The 27,727-nt window shown below is 38.1% G+C and overlaps 1 long non-coding RNA gene across 6 annotated transcripts in view; it reads left to right on the top strand.

Annotated features, from left to right (window-relative positions):
- LOC116660539 overlaps positions 1 to 27,727 on the top strand; it is a 98,829-nt gene that overhangs the window by 11,549 nt on the left and 59,553 nt on the right. Inside the window, exon 4 of one of the 6 annotated variants that reach the window (XR_004316132.1) lies at positions 15,993 to 18,496. The exons of 4 other annotated variants lie outside the window; for them this stretch is intronic. This is a non-coding gene — a long non-coding RNA (uncharacterized LOC116660539). Of the gene's footprint in view, positions 1 to 2,710; positions 4,414 to 15,992; positions 18,497 to 27,727 lie in introns of those variants that run through there. One more of the 6 variants, XR_004316135.1, reaches the window with a different exon arrangement.

The raw sequence follows: 27,727 nt of genomic DNA, 5'->3' as shown, positions 1-27,727 counted from the left end.
TAGCACAGCTAGTTTGTCAAACAGGGCATTGTGCAGTCTACACAGAAACAAAAAGCTTTTGGATGTGGGCAGTTCTCATGGGAGCTCATTGAATTTATTGTGATATTTCTCTTTATGTGGAAAAGAACCAGATTAGTATCTGATAATAGATCAGCACATTTATAAATGCTGAATGCTGAGCTGTGGGGCAACATGTGATTGGATACAGAATTTGTCATTATTTTTGCTTTATTGTGTCGGCCACGAGGACAGGGAGAGGTTTTGAGGCTCTGGTCTCATCTGTAAGGGCCTGGGGCAGCAGCACAACAGGTAGGGGTGGACCCGTCCTGGGGTAGACACAGCAGACCCACATGGAGAGGTTGGGCAGGCAGGTGTTGGCGCTCAGTGTGTACGTTCAGAGCAGAGGGTGGAGGATGCAGGAAGCATGTTCCTTTGTGGGTTAACCTGTTCTCGAGGTGACAGGTGTTCCTACCTCCCCAGCGGCAAGAAATCCACACGGTGGGGGAGGTATGGTGAAGATGACACCATGTTTGGGAAGGAAAGAGCTGCTCTGGGAATTGTACAGGAGGCAAGTGTCAAAGCTACTGATTCTGGGTGTTTAACTGAATGATCAGGTTGAAAATCAGGCCAACTTAAGTGATCAAGGGACAAATGATTAGTCACTCAGAGGCAAGAGGAGTCTGGTTTCCCTGGAAATGAGTTAGACCAACCAGATGTGTAAAACAATGCTTGTGGTTTGTACGCTGTAAAAACAAAACAAGACAAGACACACACACTTTGATTGAAATATACAGAGAAAAGTGCGCATTTAATAAGGATACAGTGAGAGGAATATTTCCAAACTGAGCCACTCATGTAATCAGTATCCAGAACAAGAAACAACATTAACAGGACATCCCTTGGACCCCTTTCCAGTTATCACAACTCCCCGCCTCTAATCATATCCATCAGTTTTCATTGCTTTGACATTTAATGTAAATGGGCTCACACAGTATATAATCCTTTGTGCTTGGTTTCTTTCACTCAACATTATTTTTGTGGGATTCATCCATTATGTTGAGTGTTGTTTATTCTTTCTGCCACAGAGTATTCCATCATATGACCAGAGCACAGTTTGTATATCCATTCTACTCTGTAGGAGCATTCGGGAAGTTTCTAATCTTTATTTATAACAGTGCTTTCGTGAGCATTCCACTACATTCTTTTGATGAATACATAGATGTGTTTTGGTTGGGTATATACCTAAGAATGGAAAGACTAAGTCATAATAAAGTGTAAGTTCAGCTTTGGCCATTTTTCTAAAGTTTGTTTGTACCAATTTTTGTCTCTTTTTGAAAATGTGAGTGGCACAAAGATGTCCACTTAGCTCTTGCCTGAAGGACTTCCTTTCTTCCTTCTGGTCTCACAGTGTCTGTGTTGTGGGTAACAGTAAGGCTTTCTGCCAAGTCCCAAGAAGTGAAAATTGTGGAGTAAAAGAAAAGGGAAAATTAGGGAATAGGCCTGAGAATTAAGTAGTTACCTGGGATTGTCATACGACTTGGGTCCCCAAGCCCCTTTAGTTCTTTTTCTCTATCCAAATACCAGCCCCTACTCTTCTTTCACCCTAATTCTCACCTTCCCCAAAGCTCCCAACCACCCCCAGCTTCCTACACCAGGTCATAGAAGGTGGGTCTCAGGGAGCCTTGTGCATTGGAAGCTGGTCCTGCATTATCTGACGTTTGGCCATCTTGTCATATTTTCTCAAGGAAATAGTGTTAGGGGACTGCGTTGAATTCTACAGTTGGGAGAGTAACATATTGGTTAATAAGCCCTTTTAGGCTGTCCGTAATCTCACCTGCATGTATCACTTTGTACCTATAGGAAAAGCAATTTCAACAACCGACTATTTCTTTTAAGTACTGGGAACCCAGTTGGATCATAAATTGAGAATCCCTGTACTAGTACCTCAAACTTAGGTATTCTTGATTTCTACTAATTAAGAGCCACAAAATAACTTAGTGGCCTGTGGGAGGCTGTCTTTCTAATGAGGGCCAATTGTACAAAAAGCTGTGTGATCAGATGTGAGAACACATTCTGGGAGCATTCAGAAGAGAAGGCAATGTCTCTGTACTGTCCTTGACTGTAGGACAGGGGGCTAAGATCAGCACCTGGGCTGGTCTCTGATTACATAGATTCATGTATTAGCCTCCTGCCCTTACTCTCATTTCTTGTACAGAGAAGGGAGCTCCATCTGTAAGGTTTTCAACTGTTTTTCCATAGAAAGCGGTCCCTTAGGACATTGAGCAAGACATGCCTTCCCCCAGGTTAGAGCCTGCATGCTGAATATTGGCATAAGTACACATGCCAGGCTTACTTGATAAACCACAGTACTGAAGAGGCCACAACTGCAGTGAATGTTTATTTTATTAAAATCTCCACTGCTGCAGCTTCTATTGGATTACCCTAATGTTTAACAGTAAAGTTATATAACTCAGTTTACTGCTGACCTCCAATTATTTAAAAAAAAAAAATCTACTAAACAAAACGACTCAATTGTGTCTAAGTTGAACGGACCCATGACCACTTCTGACTCACTGGCGAAGACTGCTGACTGGGAGTTTGTGCATGCTTCGGAATGAATGTTTAAAATAAGATAATCTTATGTTTAAATTTTACATTCTATGTCCACTGTTAGTCCTAATTATATCTGTCTATTATCTTGCATTAAAAGATACCCTCTGGGGGTAAGATTCTGGGAAGATGATGGAGTAGGAGGCATCAGGAAACTTTGTCCCCACCCAGACAACAACAGCACTGGCAGAGTATGTCTGATGTAACCATCTGGGAACTCTAGAGTCTATTGAAGGCTTAGCTTGGCAGCAGTTACCCATTTTCCAACAGCCAAGCTGTGGCAGGCAGCTGTACATGTGCTCCTGGAACAGCTTGCATGTCATTTTGGGAAGCCAGAGTGGAAGATAAGACCCCATCCTCCAAATATCAAAGACCTGTGCTCTTATCACTGATTGCTGTTTCTGATCTTAGAGGTGTGGTCACAAAGGTGGGCGGCCATTGTTGCATCTCCCCCCATTGTTGCAAGCCCCTTTCCCTCAGGCTGAAATGACTTTCAGGGGATTTAAGGGGCCAACACATTCCCTTCCCACCTTTCATTTTTCTCTTTTCACCCTATTGGAGTCCAGACAGATGTTGAAGACTTTCAAAAACACTTGTACATATAGAGAAAATAAGAAAGTCACTATCCATGCACAGGTAAAGGCACAGACTAGGAAGGCATGGAGAAAGTAAAGAAAAACAATGTATGAATAAAATGGAAATATCAATAAAGGGATAAAAACCTAAGAAGAATCCAAAAAGAAATTCTGGAGCTGGAGTACAATAACTGAAAATTTAAAAATTCATTAAAGAAATTCACAGGCAGATTTGAACTGGCTGAAGAATCAGAGAACTTGAAGACAAAACAATGGAAATTATCAAGTCTGAAGAACAGAAAGAAAAATGATCAAAGAAAAGTGAACAGAACCTATGGGACACCAGCAAGTGGACCCATAACCAACATATGCATCTTGGGAGTCCTAGAAAGGAAAGAGGCAGAGAGAATATTTGAAGAAATAATGGCTGAAAATTTCTTAAATTTCATAAAATACATGAATATGAGCATCTGAGAATCTCAACAAACTCCAACTAAGATGAGCTCAGAGACCCACAGAAAAACAAATGATAATCAAACTGTCAAAGCCAAAGCCAAATAGAGATTGTTAAAAGCAACAAGAGAGAAATGATTCTTCACATAAAAGAAATCCTCAGTAAGACAATGGGCAGATTTCTCCTCAGAAACTCTGGAGGCCAAAAAGCAATGAGCTGATATATTTATAGGGCTAAAAGAAAAAAACAACTCTCCAGCAAGAATCATGTATCTGGGCAAAACTGTGCTTCAAAAGTGAGGGAGAAATCAACACCTTCCTGGATAAGCATAAGCTGAAGGAGTTTGTTACCACCAGACCTGGTGCCAGAAATGCTCAAAGGAGTCCTACATGGTGAAATGAAAGGATACTAGACTAACTTGGGTTTGTATAAAGAAATAAAGAGTGCAGTAAAGGTAAATACTTGGGCAATTATAAAAACTAATATTATTGTAACTTTGTTTTGTAACTTCACATTTTGTTTCTTACATAATTTAACAGGCTGATTCATTAAGAAACAATTAGTTTATGGTTTTAGACACAGTATATAAAGATGTAGTTTTGTGACATCAACAACTGAAGAGTTAGGGATGGAACTAAAAGGAGCAGACTTTTTGTGAGTTACTGAACTTAAGGTAGTAGAAATTCAAATAAAGTGTTGTATCTTTAGGATGTTAAATGTAATCCCCATGGTAACCACAAAGAAAATAGCTATAAAATATTCACAAAAGGAAATGAAAAGGGAATTAAAAATGTTTCAGTACCAAAAAGAATCACTTAACACAAAAGAAGACAGTAATGTAGGATATGAGGGGCAAAAAAATATAAGGTATATAGAAAAAAAAATGGGAAAATCACAGAAGTAAGTTCCTTCTTATCCATAATAGCTTTACTTGTAAGTGAATTAAGCTCTCTGATTTAAAAATAGAGATTGGCAAAATGGATTGTTTATAAAGTGATGATTCAATTATATACTGTTTAGAAGAGACTCATTTGAGATCCAAGGTATCCCTTTGGCAGATAAATGACTTTTTGCTGAAATCAATGCAGTTTTAGTTGCAGATGTAGTAGCAGGTTGGACAGATTGTGTCCTGACACCAAGACAAACTTGTACAGATGCTTTTGTGAACAAATTCATGGTATTAGCTTTTTTGAGTGAACATTTTGCCCTTTCCCACAAATTTTGAGGGCCCAAAGGGAAATTGTTTATATTTTTGGTAAAGCATAGCTCTGCTTATGTGGCATTTTCTTGCTTCTTTAAAAAAAAAAAAAAGCTGGAATTTAATGGAAAAAGTGTGCTTTTAAAAATCAGCCATGTAAGTTTTGCTGTGTACTTTCTATGTTAAGAATTGATTTAAGGAAGGGAACAATGATGGCATTCTCGACCTTGGGGAATGTATAGCTAAGTGGTGGACAGTTTTAATTGGAGCCCTTCAGTTTCAGTTTGCAGACACCCAATTCAGGCAGACTTAAGGAATATAAGAAATTGATTGTTCATCTCTCACGGACATCCCCTCTGCACAAATGGGCATGAATTCATTGACCTGAATTTAGTCCATGCCAAGCTCTAATATAATCAGTATGAGGAGAGGGATAGAATATACTGACTGGTTTATACCTGGGTCAAGTATCAAACTCTGGAGCCAAAGTAAGGTCAGGCCAATCCACACCACATTCTCTGTGAATGAATAAATTGATTTTCCAAGGGAGAATCAGGTTGCTATTTACAGAAAAAAAGATAATAGGTAATAGAAAGATAAAAGCTACAGGGAAGCAAGAGACTGTTTAATAACAAAGTACACAGCAAATATGGATGTCAAATATGATGACCTTAAAAAAGGAGGACTATTACCCAGTTTTGAGGAATTGCACCAGACAAAGGAAGGAAAAGAGTGCTAATTCTTGTTAATCAGTAGCTATGGACCTAGTTGTGTCCCCCTTCACCCATATGTTGAAATTCTAACCGCTCAATGTGATGGTATTTGGAGATGGGACCTTCAAGAGATAATTAAGTTTAGACAAGTTTTGGAGGGTGGGACCCTCATAATGTGATTAGCACCCTTGTAAAATGAGACACCAGAGCCCCCTTCTTTTTCTCTCTCTCTCTCTCTCTGTGTCTCTGTCATGTGAGAACATAGTGAGAAGATGGTCATCTGCAAGCCAAGAGGAGAACTCTCACCAGAACCCAACCATGCTGGCACCCTGATCTTGGACTTCAGCCTCCCCAGCTGTGAGAAAGTGTATTTCTGTTGTTCTAAGCCACTCAGTCTGTGCTGTTTTGTTATAGTAGCCCAAGCTAATCGTATCATACTGCGATCAGTGGTCTCCAGCTGTGAACCATGACCAATATTACATAGTCTGCAATATGTAAGTACCATCTGAAGTAGGTCATAGGAAATGTAGACAATGACACGCCCTAGTCCTGTTGGAAAAGAGCCATCAATACACATTTTATACCACTGAGCAGAGTATAGTGAAACATGCTTTTTTTAGGCAACAAAATCATCAATAGTCTATTACATAGTTTAATTATTTAGTAATATGTAAGTTAATTTACTTATTTTGTAAGATCTGATGGGTCAGAGTTCATGCAATGTTTAGGGTACTATTAAGGGTAGTACTGATGTGATGTCAGAAAAATGGATACTCATGGTCTCTCTAAGTACCATTTAGTACCATTTTATTCATATAGGTCTTTTTTATATCAACAGAAGTTTATAAAATCTCAAATTACAGTCTAGAGTGTTGATATTTTTTATGTATTTCTGTGTGTACAGGGAGGACATCAGGTGTGTTAAAAAAGGAAAGGATTTGGAGCTGGATGGACTTGTGTTCAAGTCATGGCTCTAATGTTTATAAACTGCATGAACTCATGGTCTGTAACATTTTTCGGATCTCTGAGCCTCAGTAGCCTCACTCATAAGTTGGTTTGCTAATGTCCCACAAATGTGTGCAGGTTCAATGAGATCATGAGTTTGTATACAGCATCTGATAGCTCACAGCTCAATATATATTTTTAAATGAATAAATGAAGGGCCTTCATAGAATATAATTATGATGATGGTGATGATGATTTTTTTTTAAAGAAAAATACTGGCTCAAGGATGGAAACAGGTAGAGAATAGAAGTTAAATAACATAATTTCAACAGATTCTCTAAGAGTTTGGTTTGTCATCTTCAAAATATTTTTAAGCAAGGAGAGACCATAAGCAGACTAACTTAACTCAGAGTGCTGGTATAATCCCACTAGTTAAAATTGGTCTTGACAATTCATTTTCTACTCTGCAGTAATTTAAAGAAATAGGATAATTAATTTTTCTCAAAAAAAAAAAACAAATACACAATCATGAAGTGAGTTTCCTCCATATCTCTTTGTGGGAAAACCATGTAACCTCTTGCTTCTCTGTCCCTCTTGGGCATTGGAAGTATCTTTTGGTGGCTCTGAGCCATTTTACTTTATTCCTTACAAGGAGGAAATTGGAACTAGAACATTTTCTCAAGAATTCAGCCTGCTCTTTTAATAGCTAAAACATACTTGTGGTTTATTTCATCTCTAATATCTGTTACGTATATTAAGCAAGTCCATCGCTTTAAGAAAAGAGTGACACAGCATTCAGAAAGGCTGACAATAAAAGGAAGAACGAAGGCAACCCCAGCAAACACAGACAAAAAGAAAGCAAGGATTGTCACATTTATATTAGTCAAATCTGAATTCAGAGCAAATGAATTAAATGAGTCAATAGAGGGAATTTTATGGTGATAAACATTGTGATCCACAATGAAGAATATGTATGTACCAATTAACATAGCATCACATAAAGTGTAAGTTGAAAACCACCAGAACTACAAGGAAAAATAGATGGAAATGCAACAGTCTCCTGCAGCTCATGACCAATCAACTCATCAAAAAAAAAAAAAAAAAAAAAAAGATACTAAAAACCTAGCTATGAAACCATTGCAGAACTTGACCATTAATTTTGCTACAAAGAAAATCATAATTGATTCCCAAAGATGGAGAGAGCACAGAGAACATTCTTCAATTAGATTGCAATAAAACAAAACAACAAAAAATACAAACAACAAAGAAAAATACTAATACAATAATCCCTATGGTCTGAAAGTTAATATAAAACTCAGATAAAAAAGGAAATCAAACCCACATCAGAACTATACACATCTGAAGATACGGGATAATGAGGTAATTCTAAAGTGGTTAAGGAAAAGTTCATAGTCCTAAAAAATTATTTTGACAAACAAGAATAAATGAAAATGAGCAAATGAATGATAGAGCCAATTCAAAAATTTAAAAAAAAAGAATAAAATAAACTTAAAACAACAGAAAGAAATTAGTAAATAAATGAGAAATTAATAAAATACTTGAAAAAATTAAAAAATTAACAAGTCAAAGCTCTGGTGACTTACAAAAGTAAGATAGGCTATCAGTTAACATGTTCAAAAGCTAAATTAAAAAATGCATAAAGTAAGAAATAAAAATGGTGGTATAACCACATACACAAAAGAAACAAACATCATTAGATATATTAGGCTTAATGTTATGAAAACACATTCTAAAAACTGAATTAAATGGGTAAATAAGTAAAATAGAAACTACTAAAAATGGACCCCATAAAAATAGAAAATCTAAAATCAGTTACATAAGATAGAGAAGATTGTCCAAAAAATTAAACCCTACTCATACCCCTTTTCATACACAAAATGTTACTTAGTCTGGAAATTTAGGAAACAGATATCCCCCAAAGACATGGAAATTGTTTTGGAATATGAAAGAGGTGGAAAACTTCCAAAATCTTCTTATAACATCAGCATAATTCTTACAACCTGACAAGGAAAGATCTAAACAGTATAATTTAAAAATGGAAATAATATTTACAAGTCTTCCATAAACTTTTTCATGAAGAAAAATTCCAATCTCAAGTAGTTCCATTGGCAAGTTCTACCAACCATTCAAGAAGTCCACTAGACGTCTAGCAAAAACACTGGTAGAGGATGAGGAGAAAGGAACATTCCCCAGTCAGTGAGATTATCACATCCTTTACACAAAATCTCCAAACAGTACAGGAAACATGTTGTTGGAGGACCAAGGGAAAGAAAAGTGCTCACCAAACTGAGAAGGCATCTTGAGACTGAAAACCGAGGCAGGCAACTCCATGTCATCAATGGATCAGTTTATTATAGGGTAACATTCACAGGCTGGGATGGGGCGGGCAAGGATCTGGAAGCATTTACAGCTGCACTCTGCATCGCCGAGGGGCCATTGGAACAATTTTATAGTTAACCTAGGGTATTGGGCTACGTGCTTGGAGATAGGAATGCACTTCTTGGTTAAGATTTATGAGTGAGCAACTAGCCTCATGGGCACTGGTAATACATTACTGAAGGTCTTCATCACTGTGTGAGGACTAATAGAGCACAGAGGCCACCTGGTCCTAATGATTATTAAACAACATGTATTAACTACAAAGCCCTTGACGACAGAGAAGCGATTTACCACAGAGTACAGTCCTGGGTAGGGTCAGTAGAAACACAGGAGGAAATGTATGAGCCCAAGATGGTGTCAGTTATGCTAACAGTCATACATATGTATTACAGATCAATCTCAATCATGCATTTAAATGCATGATCCCAAACCACTTAAATCTAGCAGTGTGTGTGGGTGAGTATATGTGTGCATTTCTTAAGCATCACTGGCAAGTGGGATTCATCCAAGTTGGTTTAATATTAGAAAATTAATTTACACTTTAGTAGACGATCATATTATCATATGCAAAAAACCCCACAGTTCAATACCCAGTCATGAAAAAAAATTTCTTAGTAAGCCAGGACTGGGGAGAAAATTTTCTTATACAAATAAAGGGTCTCCAGAATAGCCTGCAGGCAATACCATAATTAGTGGTGACATACTGAAAACATTCCCTTTTAGATCTAGAATAAAGCAAGGGTGTGCTTTTTCTGTTTCTTTTTCTATCACTGTTCTTTAACATTCCACTGTTTATCTCAGACTAAGCAGAATGATAAGAAAAAGATATTAGCAAATACCCAAATTATAAAGGGTGAAGTGACTCCGACAGTCTATGAGGCCCTGCACTGTCTGGTCCTGGGTCTTGCCTCTGACCTCATCACTTTGTGTTCTGTTCAGCTTCACTGCCCTCTTGGTGTCCCTCAAATAAACCAGTCACACTCAGACCCCAGGGCCTTTGCACTTGCGGTTCCCCCTGCCTAAGATTCTCTGTGTGACTCCTTCAGATCCTTGCAAAAATGTCCCTCAGGGGGGCCTTCTCTGACTATCCAATTTAAAAATTACATCCTTTTCCCTTCCATTTTCGTTTAGCATTCCCCACCTCCCTTTCTTCACTTTCTCCAAAGCATTTCTTGCCATCTAACAGCTGTACATTTTATTTGTTTATTGTCTTTCTGTCCCTAGGAGAGTATAAACTTCATTTCAGCTGTTTTTTTTTAATTATTCATTACTTATTCCCCTGGGGTCTTGAATGGTGCCTGGAACAGAGAAGACATTTAATATTCATTCAATAAATAAATAAAATCCATAAGATTCTAGTCTTAGAATGAATAAGAGTTTAGAAAAGTTGCTTAAAATAAAATCAATATAGAAAGTTACTTGAATTTCTCTACAACATCCCAGTCAGCTACAAAATATAATTCAAAAAAATACATATCTTTATAAAAGTGATAACAAATTTAAAGGACTTAGGATTTTTAAGGTAAAAACTGTAAACTATTGTTAAGAGGCATAAGAGAAGGCTGAAATAAATGGATAAATATATTGTGTTCTTGGATGGAAATTCCATATGATAAAGATTTCATCTTTCTCCAAACTGATCTTCAGATTCAAAGCAATTCCAATAAAAGTTCCAATAGGGTTCTTTTTGTGGAAACATGGCAAGTTGATTTTAACATTTAAATGAAAGACAAAGGGCAGTGAATCACCACTCTTAAAGAAGAAAAAGCTGTGGGACCTTCCTTATCAGAACCACGATAAATCTATTGCAATTAAAACTGTTTGATGTTGGTGCAGGAAAGACAAGTAGACAAACAGAACTGAGGAGAGAGGCTAGAAACAAACTTACACATATGTGGAAAGTGGATTTACGATGCAGTGGCCGGTGTAGAACGGTGAGTCAAGGATGTACTTGATTTTTAATGTAGTTGAATTTATCAAGATTTTTCTGATAGTATGGATGCTTGGTGTCTTGTTAAAGAAATCCTTTGGCTATAATAAAAAAAAGGTACTCTCCTAAATTATCTTTAAAAGTTTTATGTTTTTCCTTATATTTATCTCTTTAATCCACTTGAAACTGAGATTTTGTGCATGTGAGGTAGAAATCCACTTTTATTTGTTTGTTTGTTTGTTTATCCCACAAAGAGAATCAATTGTTGCAGCCTTTCTTTGCCTCACTAATTTGCAATGTCCATTCTTTTTTTTTCCCCATTTCTTTTCTGAAAGTGAATATAACATTTAAAATGTTGTATTAGTTTCTGGTGTACAGCATAGTGATTCAGTTTTTATATATATATATGTCCTTTTTCATATTCTTATTACATTTTTGGTTAATACAAGATATTGAATATAGTTCACTGTGCTGTACAGTAGGACCTTGTTGTTTATCTATTCTGTACCTAGTAGTTTGTATCTGCTAATCCCAAACTCCAAGTTTTTTCCTCCCCCTTATAACCAGACATTTGTTTTCTATGTCTGTGAGTCTCTTTCTGTTTTGTAAATATGTTCATTTGTGTCATTTTTTTAGATTCCACATATAAGTGATAGCATATGATCTTTCTCTGACTGACTGACTTCACTTAGGATAATAATCTCTAGGTCCGTCCATGTTGCTGCCAATGACATGATTTCTTTTCTTTTTAGGGCTGAGTAGTATTCCATTGTGTATATATTCCACAGCTTCTTTATCCAATCATCTTTTGGTGGACATGTAGGTTGCTTCCATGTCTTAGCTATTGTGAAAACTGTTGCTATGAACATGTATCATTTTGAATTAGACTTCCCTCTGGATCTATGCCCAGGAGTGGGATTGCTGGATCATACAATAACTCTATTTTTAGTTTTTTTAAGAAAGCTCCATACTGTCCTCCATAGTGGCTGCACCAATTCACATTCCTACCAGCAGTGTAGGAAGGTTCCCTTTTCTCCACACCCTCTCCAGCATTTATTATTTGTAGACTTTTTAATGAAGGCCATTCTGACTGGTGTGAGGTGATACCTCATTGTTGTTTTGATTTTCATTTCTCAAATAATTAGCGATGTTGAGCATTTTTCACGAGTCTGTTGGCTATCTGGATGTTTTCTTTGAGAAATGTCTACTTAGATCTTCTGCCCATTTTTGATTGGGTTATTTGTTTCTTTGATATTTGATAGTGAGTTGCTTGCATATTTTGGAAATTAATCCCTTGTCGGTCACATCACTGCATTGCTTATTCCATCATAAATCATGTTTCCTCCTACGTGTAGGTCTGTTTCCTGGGCTGTCTATTCTGGCCTCTATAAGTATGAAGATGCCCTACCTCAATAGTCATATAAATGCAAAGTAAAATCATTTCATATCTACCAAGTTGGCAAAATTAAAAGCCAAATAATATCAGGTGTTTACACAGATACGAAACAACAGAGATGTTCACCTTTTGTTGGTGAAAATAGAAACTGATAGGATTATCTTAGAAAAGTTTGTCATTGCCTAGAAACTTGTACTCTTGCATCTAGCAATTCAGCTCCTACATATATTCCTTAGAAGGACCCTTGCACATGGACACCAGGAGGGGTGGAAAGAATCTTCACAGTAGCAGGGTTTGTTAACTAAAAACCTGGAAATAAGCCAAATGCTTATCTCTGATAACCTGAGTAACTTAAATTATATTTGTATAATGGAAGAAACACAGTGATGAAACTGACTTAACTTCAATTACATGCGTCAACATGGGAAATCTCAAAAATACACCAGGAGTGAAAGAAGTGAGTGACCGCAGAATACATAAAACATAAAGGGTGAAGAAGAGAAGGTTAGGGACATGGACAGAGGTGATAAAACTATAGAGAAAGGCCAGGGCTGATTAATTTAATGATGCAGGATGGTGGTTATTTCTGGGGTAAGTTTAGGGTAAGAGGGTAATATGTTCAAGGGGTATCTAACCTGTATGGTGGGGACATGACTTTTTTTTAATTCTTTAAAATATTATACTTATAAATCTATATGACTTATATATGTAAGAATTATTTTTAATGGTATCATGGAAGGAGATTAAAATAATTAAACAGTTGCTAAGAAAGCAAATCAAGTTTATAGGAGGCAACCACTTACCCTTCTGAGCGCACTGATGATCAAAATAGCAGCTTCTTTATCGCAGCATAATTTAAAAACAAGTTCTAAGTCCCATGTTTGCAGAATCATTTTCATTGGTTACATTTTTCAGTTGCCTACTTTAGAGAAAGCCACCTGAAACTTTTCCAGAAAATTTTTACAAACTATATTAGAAAATTAGTTGTTCGTTACATTTCCACACACCCAGTCTGTGAGCAATCTTGTTTGATCTTTTTTTTAATGAACACCAAGTTACTTCCTCTACCTCCCTAAATTTAGGCATCTGTTTATGGTTCTCAGCTTGGTTCATTCCCTGCAGTAAGTAAATGCAGCTGTTACCCATTTCTTTCGACAGTAAAAGTGATCTGTAGCAAACAGAATAATATTTGATTGAAAAATTTCCTTCTCAAATTAAAAAAAAAATGTAAAAAACTCAATTGTTTCTCTTCAAAGGTTAAATTTGGCACTGGATTCATTTTTGTGAATAATGTGTGTGCCTCAACACTATAAATGAAGAAATGTGTTGAGAAATGTTGTTGCTGGTCTTCACACATCAGCTTCTCCAGGGCGCTTCAATCCTGTGCCCCGAGGAGGAGGTGATGTAGTGTCTTTCTCCCTGTCCCTCCCTGTTCTCTCACCCTCATCCAAATCATTTGTCACAAGGTTGTAAATCTCCCTTCACTTATCCTCCACCCGCTTCCTAGGGGAGCAGCCCGATTGTATGGGACTAAATTTGTGGACTAGAAGAGTTCGTGATGCTGAAGCCACTAGGCAGCTGGTGTTTCCTCAGTTTCATTCTGAAGCTGATACAGGTGCCACGTATCCTCCTTGCCAGCTCCTTAGAGCCTTTTTCTTTTTCTTTTTTTTTCAATTTACTTAGTCTTAGCCTCTCAGTTTTCAGGGAACTCTTTCAGGATACAGAGGGCAGAGTAAACAACAAAGAAAAGAACCCAGTGCACATTGTGATTCTGAGAAAACCCCCCTCTGTGGGTTTCAAGCATGGGGATGGGGAGAGGGGAGAAAGAAAAAAGAAAATTGTGTAACCAGCTCTCTACAATGTTGAAACAAATTACTCCAGATATTAGAAATAGAGATCCTTTTAGCACATTGGGTTCACATAGATTCTTCTTTTTCCAGCTGAGGATTCAGACTGGCTCTGCTGGGTAGATTAGCTGACTGACTCACTGAATCTCCAGCATCTGTACTTAGCACACCCACGACAGTCCTTGTAACATGGGCATCGTGGCTCTCCAAGGGAAGTCTGTAAGGAAAGCTTGAATTAGCCAGGCGATGAAATATGCTCTGGAAAAGGACAACTTCTCATGAATTCCTTCATTTGATGCTGAAAACACGAAGAAGTGGTGCTATTCACAAATAGCTCATGTCCAAAGCATAAATGGCCTGTCGGTGAGGTTTTAGCGTGTCACACGGTGCTGCTGGTAGAAACTCACTCAAGAAACACCTATGTCTCTGATACTGTGTTGCTAGAAATTCTATCACAAATTAGGAACTGAAGTGATGGGGAAAATGTAAACCAAACATGAAAAATAAATTCATTTCATTAGTAGGTCCTATAATAAATCCAGAGAAGCCCAAATAAAATCAGGCAATGAATATTTTGAAAAATCATGTCATTTATCTAATTCATAAGACCCAGGCTGTCAAACTTCCAGGAACATAACTGAGAATGTGAAAGGCGATGCCTTACTTTCCGGAAACCTAATTTTTGAAGCTATTGAAATAAAATAAAAGCTGATTTTATTAATTAAACTCTATTAAATTAAAACAAAACTATTTCTCAATTGATCTTAAATTAACAAAACCAATGTCACACTTTTTATCACATGCTAGTATATGGAATACCTTAAACACAGATTCCCATTTTAAAATGTTTTAAACTCCCTTTTCACTTAGTTTTCTTGAGAATTTGTTTTTGGGGGACAGGGAATATAAGATAGAGGCACTTAGGGGATATTCTCCGAGTAGCACTTATGTTTTCCTGGTCAAACAAAGTAATTAAAAGAACTCACAGGTTTCAGTGCTAGATTAGATGCTGAGGTTAAAAAATGGGGAAGAGTGAATGGGAGAATGAATGAATATGGTCAGAAAAAAAGAGGGGACATGGTAAGTGTGAGCCTAAAGATGCAAGTTTTATGAACTGATGATCCTTTCTGAAGTTTATTTAAACACACAAAAAAGACTGAGTGTTTGAAGGACTGTATGAGGCCCCCTGCACGATTATAATACAAGTTTCTTCTCAAACTTCCCTTCTCCCTTGACAAATTACATTGTGCACAGCCTTTTGTTTTGTTTTGTTTTCATTTTACTATTTTTGAACAATAACAAAAAACAGTAGGAGTGTGTTTTGATTCTGCAGCTGCGGGGGTATTGTTCCCGCCTGCCTGATGCGATGAGGGATGCTGAGAATTCAACCGGGCAGATGATGATGACTTCTGGCAGACAGCTTTAAAGAGTCCTCTGGGGTTTTGCGTAACTCCGGGCATGTTTTCCTGAACCAAAGGGAAGAGAGTCAAGGTTTTATTATCTCACCTTTTGAGAGATGGCCTACAGTCCTTACAGATGCAGAGTGACTAGAGCTCGGAGGATGATTGTATATTGAAAGAGCTAATAGGGCTGCTTGATCAGAAGACACAGGGTAGAGATGGGGTAGTCGTCAGAGGGAAACAGAGAAATTGACTTGTGGTGGTGTTATTAGACAAAACAAATGGCAAACTACTATAGATAAAATAGGTAAGCAACGAAGTCCTAAACAAACAAAACAAAACAAAAAAATGAAATGGAAATACTTTCTGATGTGACTATAAAATGAGACAGACAAAGGAAATCTTTAAAACAGTAAGATGTAGGCGCTCGACACTTTTTTGGCATTTGGGAAGGCAACATTGATATATTTTCTCAAAATGGTAGGAAAAGAAAAAGCGTGCCAAATTTCTTCTGTGTTTTCTAGACTTCTTCTCAGCAGTGGCATGGAAATCATCCAATCAACAGATAGAACCTCTTCTGTTTATGAACTGAGACACTCCAGATACAGTTGGCAGGAGCAAGAGCTCACCTCCAATGTGGGGGCTTCGAAGTGAATTTTAAATCTCCAGAAACCTCACCTTCCCCCAAACCCCTCCACCACCAAAGGCCAGTCCTCAGTATGAGTGTTAATAGTGAATTAGATGGATCCATAGTCTCTTTATGGCCCTTTGACCCTCTCTTATTGGTTCATCACAAAAGGATACTTTGTAGGAGAAATCCAGGCACAATCAAGCCCTGTGGCAGGGGGTAGACTCTGGGTCAAAGGGTGAATCACAACACATGCTCGAAGAGAACAGCGGTTCCAGACGGAAGTGGGTGGGATATTTAAACGCTACAAAAATTATTTTTGAATAGTTCCTGCTTCTCCATTACCCTCTAGGGAACGTAAATTTTGGAATTCTATATTAATCTAGCCTTAGCGGGAGAAATATCTCACACACTTTTGTTTCTGGGAAATCAAATCTGGAAATTATCATGGTGAGCTAGTAGAGAAATGATACAGCATTATTTTATCTCCTGAAAAAGCATGCCTGAGCCTGAGGTTCTGTTCAGATAAAAATTGGCCAACAGCCAATTCATTGGTTCTACACTAGTTCTCCCAGGTTGTGGAAAAATTCCAGAAATGACAGCTTTTTTCCTGCGCTGGGTTATCAGGTATGGACTCCACCCTGCTGTTCTGTTCCAGTGGTTCAGTTACTGGGAAAGACTACAAAGAGCAGGAGCAGAAACATTTACTTGCCTTCTCACCAGCCTTTAATTATGTGTCTAAAATGGAGCCAAGGCATGAAAACCCTTTGGGTGGATGTAATCTGCTGGAGCCCATTGCACAGGCGAGGTCCACGAATGCACTGAAATGGTGTGGAGAGTTTTATGAGTGTAAACATATGTACATCCCTTTCTGTGGTAAAGAGTTTATATTTTTCATCAGCTTCTCAATGGAGCGCTGACCCAGGAAAGTTTAAGAACTATCATAGAAGATTTAAAGCTTTGGGTGAGTGACTCTGCTCTAAGGGAAAGGACTGTAAAGGAAGAATTTGTAATGAACAGTTTGATAATGTCTTCTAGTGCAACACCGCATAAAACTGACACTCCAACATACAATCGTGATTAGTTTGAGTCATACTGCAATATGCACGGCCACTTGGCTCCTGCATTGTGTGCAGAACTACATGTTGATGTAATTTGCACAGTTTCAGACACTTAGGGGAATGGAGGCTGATCTGATGCCTTACTGAAGGTTACTTCTCTAGTTAAGGACGTTCTTAAAAGTGGTGGGACCTGAGTAGTGTGATTTAAGGGAAGGAGTCTTGATGAAATAAAAATGACCACTCCTCTTATGTTGGTTTAAATGATTGCTTTTCTGATACCTAGAATGATGAAGAAAATGGAGCCAGAAAATGATTAAAGCTTTAAACAGATTAGAAAAAGTCCAACGTCCAGCCATTCATTCAACATGTATTTACTGAGCATCTACTTTGTTCTGGACCGGAAGCTGGATATGCAAAGATAATAAAGGCAGACAAGATTCCTTCCCTTAAGACTCTGCATGCTGCTGGGGCGACAGGAAATAAACCAGTAAACAAAACACAGAATAACAAATAGTAAAAGCCCTAAAATAATTAAATCAGAGGCTAATAAGAATAACAAGGGGTCTCGACTTCAAATAACGTGGTCCAGGAAGGTGTCTCTAAAGGACATCATTAAGGCAGAGATTTGAGGAGAAGTCACCAGACTGGGAAAGAAGAGGGAGAAGGTAATTGCAGACATGGAAACAAAGATCTGGGGCAGAAAATATGTTGACATGTTCAACATACATGGTAAGGTTAACAATAAGAACCACCGTGTTTGTGGCACGGTCCTCTGAAAAGTCTCCCTAGTTTAGAATGGTGACCCAAGCTGCCTCATGTTCAGTGTAGCTTCCATTATTTTTTGAATTAGTTAAATAACATCATTAAAAAGCAGACCAACACCAGGTACCAAAGCCTTGATGACTGCGATCAAATATATAGAAGCTGCTAGAACAACGTATTTCAATAGCGTATAGAACAAATTACTGAAATGTAAAGAGTAAAAATCCTAGGACATGATTCATTTTTAAGCTTATCTAAGTAATCCTAGCTGTTTCCAGTTTTTAACTGAGTGTTCCTAAAACAGATCTCGCTTTAATTTAATGGAAATGCTGTCTCTCCCATATTGAACGGGGAATGTGTTTAATTCCTAATTGGAGGAATTACCCATTCCTAGTTCCACTGGATTTACAGCAGGATTGTTTTCTCCATCTTGAGTGTCTGGCGCTCTCACAGCCTGAACCCCCAGGGAGTCCTGTCCGGCTACGTCGGGAAATCACGTCTAGCAAGCACATTGCTGTGCGTCAGCCCTTCCGTGCTTTCAGGGCATCCCCTCACTTACAGAGGCTTAAGATATGGTTTGGAACCTTGACCACCGCTTTTGTGTGCTGACCCTTTCTTCAGATATTGAGGAAAACATTTTTATCAAGAAGGTTTGCATTCCCAAACTCACTCAGTAACTTCCTAAATGGTCAAATCACCTTTCACCTTGAAACTCTCAGGGGGGAAGAGGGGAGAGACGAAAGAGATTTCATAATGAAATGTGTCATTTTAAAGATGTTCTGATTCTTTTGTCCTTTAATGGATGATCTGCCCAAGGAGTGAGTACAGTTTGAAACAGAACCCCTAGGCACAGAGGCTACGGTTTCCAGGGAAGGATTTGACATTTCGCCGGAGCCGTGTGGCTCTCATACCTGGTGGGACGTGAGCTGTCAGCTCAGGCAGGTCAGTGACCAGGCCTGGCAATGGCTCTGGAAGAGAAACTTCTCTTGGAAATAGTTGCTTGTCTTTTCCCAATGAGGAACTTCCAAAAAGTGAAGTTGCAAGTTTCCTATGTGGGAAGGATAATCTATGTTTGGAAAAACTTGGACAAATGCAGAAATATAAATAAAGCAAAGGTGGCTTTTACCCAGAAAGAAATATCTTCAGAAAAGACAGTGATCATAGCCTATCTGATTGTCTGAAGTGAAACTGAGGTGGACTAGGTAGAAAGGGGTGCTGAAAATTTCCTAGAAGACTTAAGGGCGGGGCTGTGCAGTTTGACTGCCTGCCCCCCAGCTGGTTCCTACTGATGTGCTTGTGAGAACTGCCGGGAGGGAAAGCACTTAGAGGAGCACAATTTGTCTTCCTGTCGTCCCTTGCTCATGATTATGTTTAGCTTCTGATCAGGAAGAGGCTGAATATCTTCAAGAAAATCTAATAGATTTATTTATACATCCCTTTCCTCGGGGGATGAAATCTTAGATAAGGTGGCCACAAATTATGTAATCAATTTTCCATCAACTTTTTCCCAGTGACTTCTACATCTATTTTGTGTCCTAGATTTCCTCTCCTCACCTGCCTTTCTGTTTTTAGATCTTATGTCCGATCATAGTGGCATAGTAGCAAAAGGAGCACTAAACTTGGAGTCAGAAAACTGGTTGTGTGTGATTTGGGAACATATCACTTAACTTTCAACAGCCGTAATCTCCTAATCTTATAAAATGAGAATTGTAACACCTACCTGTGTATCAAAGATACTTGCAAGCATCAAATGGATATTATTATGAAAGTCTTTTGTGGGTTGTAAAAGCTTAAATGTCGATTGTTATTTATTTGTCTTACATTGGCTTCAGGGAAGAGGGTTGATTCTAGATTGTTAATTTCTCAGATGTTGTGGAGATTTAGCGATGAAAATATCAAAAAAGATTAATGTTCTAAATTTCTCTGTCAGCAGTATGAAATATACTTTAGGAGGGCACAAGAATCACCTGGAAGGTCTTGTTAAGTACAGGTTCTGATCTGGTAGATCTGGGTGGGGTCTGAGAGCCTGCATTTCTGCAAGCTCCTAGGGGAGCTCAAACTGCTTTTCCATAGACTGACTGCACTTTGAGTTTCAAGGGATCAAAACGAATGAGGAAATGGGAGGAGGTAACACAAGGGAGGGGAGTGATGAAGGCAGAACCTTTGTGTCCTCCATCCTTGCCTCTTGGTATCATATTGGTGAAATGAGTTAATGTAATAGTAGCTTAAGAAATCTTTCTGCTAATACTGTTAAGTATCTGAGCATGGTTTGCTGTTCTTAACTAAGCGTATTTCTCAGGGAGTTAATTTAGCACAAGAGATACATAGAAGAAACTGTGGCACAATTAGGAACATGCCAGCCCTGCTTGTGATCTTCTACCTACATGGGAGCAAACGGGAAATTCAGTTTGTAGAAGAAGCAGTCTGTGTTCTGCCAACTGGGAGCTGATCCAGTGAAGATAAGATCATTAACCTCTGTGAACTTAGCCATATTTAAAGAGTATACTCTTGGGACTCTAGGATAATGGATAACATGTCTTGATTGGACATTGTGAACTAAAATCCTTGTCATTCACATTTAGAACCAAATGACTTCCTTCTGGCATTTGCACAGTGATTTGGTGGCCTGCCATGAGTGAGAATAATTTTCCGTGTTTCTGAGTTGATGCCTCTGATTTATAGCTATTTGTAAAAGCTGGCCCTCAAAAGGGGTGGAAAAGTCAAGAAGGAAATAACTTTATGACAAATGACTCCAAACAAAGGGCCGATGATGAAATTCTTGAAATACTGCAATAATTCTGTAAAGGCTTAGGTTTATGGTATATATGTGTTCTTGAGCCAGTTCAAATATGCAACCATTGCCCTTTTTTTTGAGATAAAGTGCTGTCTTTGTTACGGAAACGACAGGCCAGCAAAGAAACAAGCACCACTCGGAGGGTTGGAGTACTCAGATGTATTACGCCGGCGGGCTCAAAGGGGCTTCTGCTCCGAAGCTCTGAGCACCTCCAAGACGTGCGCATGAGGTTTTATAGGGTAAAGTACAAGCTTGGGGTATTCGGCCAATAGGCATGGAACAGCTTTAGCAGCATTATCATCACAAAAGTGGAGGTGGGGAGGCAGCAAAACAACATTCCAAAGCCAGATATGTGTCTTTGAAAATCCAGCTGGCTAGCAAAAAACATGAACAGCAAACCAACATTAATTAACTTAGATTTACAAGTTAGTCCAGCAGAACTCAGATCAGTATTCCAATACTTAGACTTGTGAGTTATCTTGTTAGCCCAGCCCAGCTTTTCCTTCACATCTTGGCTCTTTGTTGGCTACCAAAATAACCACTCCTAAAAATGTGCTGTTATGATTTGTAATATAGCTAAAAAGGCATAAAGTTTGCATAGGCACCATTGTCTAAGATTTGCTGCTTACCTAGTCACTCCACTTGGATCACCAGAATTTTGGTTAAAATTCCCTACAGGGGAACATTCAGTGAAATATCTATTTTACACCAATAACTGATAGGGTTCTTTGGCTTGTTGTTTTATGTTAAAAAAGGAAATCAGAAAAGAATTCAGTTTGTAAGTGAATCTCAACTACATATGTGGAGGTCAACTTTCCATGTCAGTAATTATAGACCTATGTCATTATTTGAAATTGCTGCATAATATACTCTTATACAAATGTTCTAAAAATCTGTTTTTTCCTTTATTTCTCTCACTGACACATTTTGAAAATTTTCTTAAACTTAGTTCTAGAAGTAGAAAAGAATCAAACAGTACAAAATTTTTGAAAGTGTTTTTAATAGCTCAGCTTAAGCTATTTAAGCTATTTTATAGTTCAGCTTAGCTTAAACTGACTAAAAAATGCAAGTTAGTAATCATATTTGATAGGCAAATGAGAGAAACCTAGTATGTGGCTGTATGCGTGGTGGTTATGAGCACTGGCTTTGAGGAAGCTTACCTGATTCAAATTCCTACTTGACAGTTGCATGACCTTGAACAAGGTCTTAACCACTCTATGCCCCAGTGGCCCTATTATAAAGCAGGAATTCTTTACAAGGACGTACCTGATAGGTTATTGTAAGAATAGAGTAGGATTATGTATACAATACACCAAGCAGAGTGCCTAGTTCATAGTACAAACTCAATAAATTATTATTTAACTTTCTTTACCTAGGCAGAGTAAAATAGAAAAGGGGAAATTGCCTACTAAAATTGCTCTTTATGTTACTCAGGAGAAGTGATAGAAATTTCCACAACTTTCCTCCCAAAACTATTTAAAAACATCCTAAACCGTTTTAAATTAATTTTTCCCTCTCCTTCATTCCATATATGTGGTTAAATTAATTAAACAAAGGGACCATTCGACTGAGGGGGTTCTAATGTCTTAGCAGCCCATGTAAACAAAACAGGCTAAACCTGTAAACATCTCAAGGTTAAGAAATCGGAACCTAAGGACACCCCATCACGAACAGCCAACTGGGCTTCTCCAAAGAAGGCAAGTGGTTAAGTTACAGCCAATCAAGTGCTTTCTTCACTTTGCTTCCACATCTTCTCTCTAAGCTCCTATTGGTGGAGGGCTCCCCACCACTTCCAGTTTGGTGCTACCCAATTAGAATCTACTTTTCTCCAATAAAATCTTAAAAATTGTAATATGCCTCAGTTTATCTTTCAGCACTGTTGGTATAGCATCCCTGCAGGAAGTGCTTTGATTTTTTGGCCAGTAAGGGACCAAATTATCTGAACTAAATTGCTTGGGACCTGCTCTTCACAAAGTGTTGTGGGTTCTGTCAAGTTATTTGCACTCTGCTTATTAATTTTTTTTTATTTTTTAAAATTTGTGGGGGTCATTAGATTGATTGATTGATTGATTTTTTTAATGAAGGTACTGGGGACTGAACCCAGGACCTCGGGCATGCTGAGAGTACACTCTACCGTTTGAGCTACACTCTCCCCTCTGCACCCTACTTTAAACTCTCAATGTGGGCAGAAAGAAATCTTTCCTGTGCTCCATCTGATGCTTGGCAATAGACATTAAAAAAAAAAAAAAAAGAATATTTTTAAAACACTGAAAAGTGCAAGCTAAAACAACTTAGTCTGCATTGTTATATAAAAAGGATTTTTCTCATTTCCAGAACTATCCTATTAATGTACATAGGTAAGGTGGCAGGGGTAAGTTTAATTAAATTATTTTTTTAAAAACTGAAAATATAATTTGATATTGGTTCAGCCTCCTCCTCATTAACTGACTCCTTCAGTTAATGTCTAATCATGTTGACTATTTAAAAAAGCAGAATTTGAACTTTGTACTTAAGTGGCTTCCCAGACCAACATAATTTGGTAAAAGCAGGAAGGACCCACACTGAGTGTCATAAGGGTTTCCACTTTATCAAAAAAAAAAAAAAAAAAAGGGGGGGGGGGACCCTGCCTGATGTCCCTTTTATCCCAGAATGAGTTCCCTTGTACTTAGCCCTGATCTTGCCAGATCTGCTTGGTCATGACTGGTGATGAGACAGCCAGCCAAGCAGGTAGGAGACTATCATGAGCGTTGAGACCCCAGGGCATCCCGTTCAGTGATCACAAGGCAGGCAGGTAGCTCACCCTGCACAGCGGGCCCTGCTGAGCCGCACAGCAGTTGTCACACAGCTGTCGTCAGAGAACTGTTGTGTTACGTTATGTTATGTTGTGTTATGAATGCCCACACTATAGAAATGCAGTGAGGCAACGTCTAAGGTGGCGTCTTTGCCCTTCTGGTATCATTCTTAACAAAGAAGAGTGAATGGTAGAGCGGAGCACCACTCCACGTTCGTGCTTAAGCAGATCCTATCAACTACCTTCCTTAAACCTATCCTCAAAGAACAACATGAAACTCATTAACGTTTTAGTTTTGTTCTCAACTGACCTCCCTCAACAGTTATCTGCCTCCGCATCTCACCGCGCCTTGCACTCACTGAGGAGTTACTTGAAGGCTGGACCTTTTTCCCCTTCATCTTTCTTCAGTAAGAATGTTTGCTGAATGAATGTCTCCGCCCCTTGAATTTAGAGTGCGATTTGCTTGTTCAAGGTGGTGTTGTTAACAATTACTGTATAGAATTTTTCTATAATTTTATCACTGTATTTTTTGGGGTCAAGAAACCTGAGGAGGGGAAATTACTTCATGTTCTTCTAGCTTATGGATCGTACTTTTACTTTCTGAGTAAATACTACAAATAGTGATAGACTCAGTGGAATATTTGACGATGTTGCCTTCTTTCTATTTTCCCCAGGTAGATTTATTTTTCCTTTCTGTTCACCTGTGAGTTATTTCAGTGTTTCCGTGGGACTTATTTCAAATACCTTCTCTCCATTTCTCACCCACTACCTACTGATGACTGAAAGGAGGCAAAGATGCTTCAGTTTAAACATTCGCTGGTTGTAGAAAAGTCTGACCAAAAGTGACCTCACACATCTACCAGCTGACCCAATAAAATAGACATAAGTCAGCAGGAAGACTGAGTGGATTTCTGATGTGTCCTGCAGGAATTCTAGACACAGTTCCCCAATACACAGAAAACTGAAAGGAGTTTTCTTCTGTGCTTTTCTGACTATTTCCTGTGTCCTTCCCACTCAAATGTTTTTGCACTTGCATCAACAATTCAAAAATCTACAATCAACACGAAATGTCTTCAGTATAGCACAGGGAACTTTATTCAATATCTTGTAATAACCTTTAATGAAAAAGAATAGAAAAACAAATATATGCATATATATGCGTGACTGGGACATTGTGCTGTACACCAGGGACTGACACATTGTAACTGTCTATACTTCAATCAAAAACAAAAAAAATAACAAATTAAAAATAAAATCAACATGAACTCTGTACATATTAGATACTGAGTGTGCAATTGGAAATGGTAGTTCGAATCTCTACTCCATGTTACACGTGGAAATAAATCTTAATCATATTACCAATTCATGGACTCGCCTGTCTTTTATGATTTCTAAACAAGAAAAATCCCTTGGCTTTCTTGTGGGATCAGGAATTTAACAGGAAATCTGTTAAATCAGGTATTTCACTATCTCTGGGTTATGCATGTGACTTACCAGAGAAACAGAGAAGCAGACAGGTTTCCTGTTTATAGTTGAAAATTCCAGACCCAGCCACGTGAAGAGGAAAGAAGGGAAAGTTAGATGTGGCAGCCTGTTAAAATGGCATCTCGTTGTTTTTCATTGTCTGTAGAATTCCTAAGAAACGGATTTGCCTTGACTAGGCTGTGTGAGAATCTAACCATCTGTTTATTTTCAAACTCAGCATAGATGGGGCCGCTCTGTGTGCAGGGGACTGTGGTCAGAGCTGGCAAAGTGGAACTCATTCATGCATTTACTTCTTCAGCAAACATTTCCAAAGCCTCTTTACGAGTTGAACACTGAGCTGGAAATTTTTTAAATCAAAATATTTTAAATTAAAATTGTCTTCAATGGAGCTCTCAGACTGGAATTGTAGCTGTCGATAAAGTGCTACATTGCTGTGTAACACAGTGAAGGGAGTTATTAAATTCTCCTCCTCCGAGACAGGTCAGAGAATTCAGCAGGGGACTGATGTCTCCTGAAAGATGATAAGGAATCCACTGGACGGGAAATAGGGTGGGGTGGTGGGGGATAAAATTATTATCTCTGTCTACATGGAATTTCTTGAAGTTTGGAAAGCAGGCAGCTATCAAAAATAGAAAAGTTTGCATACATTGTAAGGTTATTTTAATATTAAATGGCCAATTATAGGCTATATCATGAACCAAAATTTAGAAATAATTCAGATCTTAGATCATCCAGATCAGAGCCCCTTTTAAAGATGAAGAAATGAGGGGGGAAGTTATAGCTCAGTGGTAGAGTGTGTGCTTGGCATGCACAAGGTCCTGTGTTCAATCCCCAGTACCTCCATTAAAGTAAATAAATAAATAAAAACTTAATCACCTCCCTCTCAAAAAAAAGAAAAAATCAGACAAAATATGGAGAAATGGGGACCATGCAATGGTAAAGGAGTTTCACGAGGTCACCCAGCTGTGGGGCAGTAGAACCAGGATCCAAGCCCATGACTTCAGATGCTCAGGTATCTTATCTATTCTGATTCCCTTTATTAGTGGAATCTATCAAGACAGTATATTTGACATCATTCACTTTATTTTTTTTTACAACTCATCATTTACAAACCTGATACATACATACAGTTTTATACACAGCCATTATTTGGAACACTGTTATACAAGAACAAAAAACAAAAATACCTGCATGTAAGTATTCATGTTTATGTATGACATAGGGACAGACATGCTAATAACAGTTTACGTATGAGTAATGCTTTACATTTTACAAAGCGCTTTCATAGGCATCACATATTTTGTCCTCCCACATCAAATGTGTAGGGTGGCCATTATCACCCCCATTGTACAAATGAGGGAATTGCAAGTTAGACTTTGTGACATAATGCTACACAGGTTCTAAGCAGCAAAGTCAAGGCTCCAATCTGCTTTTCCTCTGTACTTGCAGGATCCTTTCTATTACATTCCCATTGTTTCTCTAACACAGGAAATATGCACATATGCAAATATGCCTGCGCCTTCCCATATCAGTCAGGTATTTCATTAAGAGTCACGGTGACCTAGCAATTTTCTGGAAGCTTTCATGGACACAAAGCAACTTATGTGATATTACGTTCAACAGCATATGATCTAGCTGAGGAAGATGGGACTGAAATAAATTAATAAAAATCTAAATTTTTACCAGCTTTAAGGGTAGTAAATATTCTTCAGATTCCAAATTACATCAGGGAAATACAAGCCCGCTGGTGATTTACTCTGTGAATCCTAAAGTTGAATGCTATCATCGACTTACTGTACACTCTTTAACTTAATGCAGTGTATAATTACTGTATAATGTATACTGTATAATTAATGCATCATTAATAATCTGAAAAATGCAATTGTAGAAGACCAAGAATGAGTACCCTAAACCAAAGGCCAGATTGTGCAAAAATTCACGTCCATCTCAACTTTCAACAAGGGAGTGATATTATTCAGTCTTTTTAATGAATGTGAAACTTAGACTTGTCACAGATCCAGTTTTCAAAGCCTTTTAACTGCAGAAGCATCAATCCTTTTGTCCTGCTGGGTTATTCACCTGGCACTGGTAGACCAATTAAAGCTGTTGCTCAACAGTCAGTTACTTAGGGGAGGATTTTATGCTTCAGTTGGTAGTGCCCAAATTCCAATCAGCATAACTGGGACCTGAGAATTATCCATTCCATCACTCATCTTTTTTTTTTTTAATCGATAGAAAAATAGGAAAAACGCTTTTCCAAAATTTAGTCCCAAATTTGAGTAATTTGACCTTACTTTCTAAATTCTGCTGAAAGATGATTTACATTTTGTGAAAGTTTATCCTTATTTTATTGTTTTGTTTTCCCTATTGACCCACATTTTGCTATTTTTAAAACTCCACTTTTCCATATGTCATGGATAACGGCCAAGTATGTTGCCTCCCATGGAAATAACAAAGATAAGAGGTAAACACTTGCTTCCCTAACAAAGGACTTGATTACATCTGAGTTGATTTTATGGTAGTATTTCCACTACTTTTTGTTACTGAGGGTTACCCTAGGGACATTTGGTACTCCTGACTTTGATGACCTTTCACTCCACTTTAGTTGAAAGCCACATAAGAGACTACATTAAATGTCTAATTTTGAAAAACTTTGGCACAGTGGCAACCTGGACACACCCTGGAATTTCCTGGGGTGTTTTAAGAAAACTGCTGATGCCTGGGTCTCACCCATCACC

This window comes from Camelus ferus, chromosome 29 (assembly GCF_009834535.1).
Source record: "Camelus ferus isolate YT-003-E chromosome 29, BCGSAC_Cfer_1.0, whole genome shotgun sequence".
NCBI lineage: Eukaryota > Metazoa > Chordata > Mammalia > Artiodactyla > Camelidae > Camelus > Camelus ferus.
Note: the sequence above shows the minus strand (reverse complement) of the source record. Positions and strands in the feature narration are given on the sequence as shown.